This window comes from Theropithecus gelada, chromosome 3 (genome assembly GCF_003255815.1).
Source record: "Theropithecus gelada isolate Dixy chromosome 3, Tgel_1.0, whole genome shotgun sequence".
In the NCBI taxonomy this organism is placed as follows: domain Eukaryota; kingdom Metazoa; phylum Chordata; class Mammalia; order Primates; family Cercopithecidae; genus Theropithecus; species Theropithecus gelada.
This window is the reverse complement of record NC_037670.1, coordinates 54,450,189-54,455,209: the sequence shown is the minus strand read 5'-3', so window position 1 is coordinate 54,455,209 and position 5,021 is coordinate 54,450,189. Positions and strand designations below refer to the sequence as shown.

Genomic DNA, 5,021 nt, shown 5'->3' with positions numbered 1-5,021 from the left:
GCCCAGGCTGGAGTGCAGTGGCCGGATCTCAGCTCACTGCAAGCTCTGCCTCCCGGGTTCCCGCCATTCTCCTGCCTCAGCCTCCCGAGTAGCTGGGACTACAGGCGCCCGCCACCTCGCCCGGCTAATTTTTTTTTTTTATTTTTTAGTAGAGACGGGGTTTCACCGTGTTAGCCAGGATGGTCTCGATCTCCTGACCTCGTGATCCACCCGTCTCGGCCTCCCAAAGTGCTGGGATTACAGGCTTGAGCCACCGCGCCCGGCCCTATCTGCTTCTTAAGAGCAGTGTGGGAAACATCTGTAGCTCAATGGTGCCTATAACTGTTCACAGAACCTTTCTTTTTTTCCTAAAAGAACCACCATTAAGCCGGGCACAGTGGCTCACCCCTGTAATCCCAGCACTTTGGGAGGCCAAGGCGAGTGGATCACAAAGTCAGGAGTTCGAAACCAGCCTGGTCAAGGGGGTGAAACCTCATCTCTACTAAAAATACCAAAATTAGCCAGACACGGTGGCAGGCACCTGTAATCTCAGCTACTCAGGAGGCTGAGGCAGGAGAATCACTTGAACCCCGGAGGCAGAGGTTGCAGTTAGCCGAGATCATGCCACTGTACTCTAGCCTGGGCAACAGAGGAAGACTCCATCTCTGAAAAACAAAAAAAGAACCACCATTAAAATCCCATGATGAGACTGGGAAGGAGGAGGCATCACCACCCAGGCGGTGGTGGAAAGGCTGGAGGAAACACCTAAACATGTGCAATCCCAATGCCCAGCTGCCAGGACCAAATCCATATCTCCCCAACATCAGATACCCTGGAGGTTCCAATCATGCCAATACACTCTTTCCTCCAGGCCCCTTTTCTTCTCTACCAGGAGCTCCCCAGGGAGATCCAGCTTTCCCTCCAGGTTGGCCCCCTCATCCTGTGCTACAGTCAGGTTATCCAAAATGCCAACCCTCAGGTCCCTACCCTCCTTTATACCCACCACCTGCCCCTGGAATGCCTCCTGTGAATCCCTTGGCTCCTGGTATATTAGGACCAGGAGTGATAGTGGACAAGAAGATGCAGAAGGCTGGGCATGGTGGCTCACACTTGTAATCTCAGTACTTTGGGAGGGCAAGGTGTGTGGATCTCCTGAGGTCAGGAGTTTGAGACCAGCCTGGCCAACATGGTGAAACCTGTCTCTACTAAAAATACAAAAATTAGCCGGGTATGGTGGCGGGCGCCTGTAATCCCAGTTAGTTGGGAGGCTGAGGCAGTAGAACCACTTGAATCTGGGGGCAGGAGGTTGCAGTGAGCCGAGATGGCGCCACCACACTCCAGCCTGGACAACAGAGCAAGACTCTGTCTAAAAAAGAAAAAGAAAAAAAAAAGACGCAAAAGAAAAGGAAGAAAGCTCATAAAAACATGTACAAGCACCAGAAGCATGGCCAGTATTCCTCCTCTTCCTCCTCCTCTTCCAGCAGTGACCTGCGTGAATACAGGCCCTGGACCCTGTATTCAGACCCTCAAGTCGCACCAGTTCTGCTCGCCCATCAAGCTTTAGATCCCATGTTGTATTGGAGGAAAGTAGCCCTTGTGCTCTCCACCCTTACCCACGCCTGGGCCTCACCCTGCAGTTCAGCCTTGAGTGCCTAGAGGAAATGGGAAGAGGATTGGATTGCTACGGCACAACTATCTTCTTGCTGCTTGGATAGATCATATAGCCGGTGAATTTAGCAGGGGAGCTATTTTCCAAAGATGATGAGCTAAATGTTGAAGACAAGTTTACAATCTGTAAAATGTTATTTTTTATTGCTTCTTTTAATATTTGTGATTGGGGCCAGGTGTGGTGGCTCACGCCTGTGATCCCAACACTTTGGGAGGCCAAGGCGGGTGGATCACTGGAGGTCAAGAGTTCGACACCAGCCTGCTCAACATGGTAAAACTTTGTCTCTATTAAAAATATAAAAATTCGTCGGATGTGGTTGTGGGCGCCTGTAATCCCAGCTACTTGGGAGGCTGAGGCAGGAGAATCGCTTGGGAGGCAGAGGTTGCAGTGAGCCGAGATTGTGCCACTGCACTCCAGCCTGGGCAACGAGAGCAAAACTCCATCTCAAAAAACAAACAAACCAAAAAACAAAAACAAAACAAAACTTGTGATTTAGGGGTTTTGTAGAAATTTAATTATGATGAAAAACCTATATCTTTTTTGTAATGTTGGCATACCTCGGTAATTTAGTGGCAAATACATTTCCCAGTGGGACTTTTGTTGGTGGCACTAACTGCAAGGTTGCTAGGAAGTGGAGTCCATTTCGTGGATGAGCTCTGACTGCCGTTTTGGAACCTCACCTCTGCTTATTAGCCCAATACGCTGTCTCAGGTCCTTGTCTCATTCTCCAACTCTCAGTTCAAATAAAGTTATTTCTCCTGGAAAAAAAAAATTCCGTGAAACGCCCATTGGATGACAGTACTGAAGTTGCGTGCCCTGGGAAGTCCTCAGGACACCCCTGCATGAGGGCTGCCCCAGAAGAGCAGGGCAAGGTTGTGGAAGTCTCAAAGCTCTGAAGACCCTGCCTACAGAAGACAGGAGTGCACACAAAACAGTTGGCCTGTGGGCTCCCCAAGACCTACGTGTACCTGAGAGGCATTTGGCAGAAGATTTGTTGTGAACAAAAATCCCTGCCCACTAGGAGGCAGGGGTGTGTGTGTGTGTGTGTGTGTGTGTGTGTTTGTGTGCACATGGGCACATGTGTTGAAACCAGAACTCCACCTTATGTGTTCACTGTAGAATTTGAAAATGGAAGCCTAAAGTTGAAAATTAAAATCACCCATGATAGCCGTAAACTATTTTCTGTGCTAGATGGGTTGTTCCAGGGTGCAGGGTCCTGGTAACACCCTTCTTTCTCCCTTCCTGAAAGAGTTACACATACTGCTCAAGGCCTGAATCCACAGGTACCACGTCCAAGCCCTGCTCAAGAGTCTGGACTCATCTGCCACCTTCAGCAGGGTCGACTGAAGCTGCTTGTCCTTCTTGAGCATTTTATCCAACGGTGACCTAAGAGGGATGGGAGGCATTGGTGCCAGGACTGAACAGAGGGAAAGGGAGCAATGGAGGCCAGGGGCTGAGGACCAGGCCTTCTGAGATGGAGGGGTCTGGCCCTGAGACACCCAGACCATGATCACATTTAGATAGAAAGACAGCTGGCCCCGGTTGGCCCTGTGCTGACCACCAGCCTTGGGTTCCTCATAGATATATAGTTATCACAGATATTCAAACAGTGGGAATTGGAAGAATGGCTTGGAGATGGGCCCTGTCAACTGTGGGTCACCTGAGCACATCCTGCCAGGGACCCAGGAGGGGCCACTGTGTCTCCAGAACCATGACTGGAAGGTGCAACTCCTATGGGGAGCAAGGGAGAGGGTCCTCATTAGGGCAGAGGGTCACACACCAACAGGCCTGGCTTATTCAAACTTGGCCATTCCTGCAGCACTTCCAGTGCCTACCATGAGCAGCTGGAACCCACCTACTGGGAACTGCAAGATGCATGGGGACCTCATGTACCTGTCTGTAATTACAGCCAATGGCCAGTGAGGCAGCATCACTGCATCCACACGGGACTTTTACTGGAACCAGTAAGTATCTGCCAGCACCCCACAGGCTCTTGGGATGCCACTTGTTCTGGGTCTGTGGACAGACAACCAAGGCACTTACTTAGTGCCCATCCACTTCTTATAGGCCCACAGCCTATCACTCAAACCCAAGCCCACCAGCCCCGGCTTCCCAAGCCATTCCCACTGGAGCTGCTCAACCATATCAGCCTGAACTTCACAAAACCCTTTGTCATGCCATAGCAAAAAGGTGATGGCTTTGTCCCACTGCCCCTGCCTTGTGTCATGTCATGTGGGGGTATGGGATGAACTGGCCAGCCTAACTCCAGTGCTTCTGCCCAAAAAACTGCCCCCACTGCCTGAGTCCCCTTCTAGGGAGCTGTCAGTCAATGTGGGAGAGAGCAGCCCTGGGAGGGACGCCATCTGCTTCTGACTTCAGTGCCAAGAAGAACCTAGAGCAGGTAGAGGTCTCAGAGAAGAAGCCTGTGGCAGGGCTCTGAGCTTGGTGGGCTGTGTATCTCCCTCTCCACTGCCTGCCATGGGGCCTAGCACCACCCATTCAAGAGGACAACCATCCCATTCCAGGTGTGCAGCTGGACGGCTCCCCAGGCAGGGGCTGCCATGACACTGTGTGCTCACAGAGGATGTCTACACCTTGAGGCTGGGCTATGAGGAGAACATTCCTGAACACATGCATGTAGCCTGGCCCTGCCCTCACTGGGAACCCCCTTCCTCCTGGGTACCAGATAGAATTCTATGCCCTTTTCTGGAGGCTCCATGCTGGTCAGTTCATTTGCAAGTCTTAAGGCTATTAATGAAGAGGAAAAAAAAAACAAAAAAAAAAAAACAGAAAGAGAGACTTCTCAGAGCAGGTTGTGGAGCACAGGCTGAGCCCTTGTCTTCCTTCCTGGTCCCTCTGCAGACCTGGGATTGTAAGGAGCTGCAGATAATGAGGAAACTGCTCTGCCAGAAGTGGCCTGATCGGCTGCTTCAAGAAAGAGCCATAATCAAGGTGCCTATAGCCCGTGGTGACTGACTGGCGGCCTCAGGCCCAGCTGCCATCTGCAGGCAGGCTTTCTTGTGGACAGGATGAAAGCAAGGAAAGCTGGAATAAGCCCAGCCCTCTCAGGCACCCTGAAATGCTGTCTAGGTCTCCCTACAAGGCCTTCTAGCCTTCTGCTTCCTGGCAGGCCACCCATGCACCTTTTTCTGGCCTCTTTGAGACCTTGATTCCTTGGAAGGAGGGGACTCTATTTCCCACTGGGCTGAGTGGCCAGGGCCTTCCCAGTTCCCATCTTCTACTAACAACCATGGGGCTCTCACCTGGGCACACACTGCCTAACCATGCCCCTTCTAAGGCAGGAGCTCATTTGTCCTACACTTTCAGCTTATTAGAACTTAAAAGTTATCAGTGCTGTTACTGAGATAGAGAA

The 5,021-nt window shown here is 51.3% G+C and overlaps 1 pseudogene; it reads left to right on the top strand.

Moving 5' to 3' along the window:
• The first annotated feature begins 750 nt into the window (after positions 1-750).
• LOC112621603 lies at positions 751-1,635 on the top strand (annotated as a pseudogene).
• Positions 1,636-5,021: the final 3,386 nt, after the last annotated feature.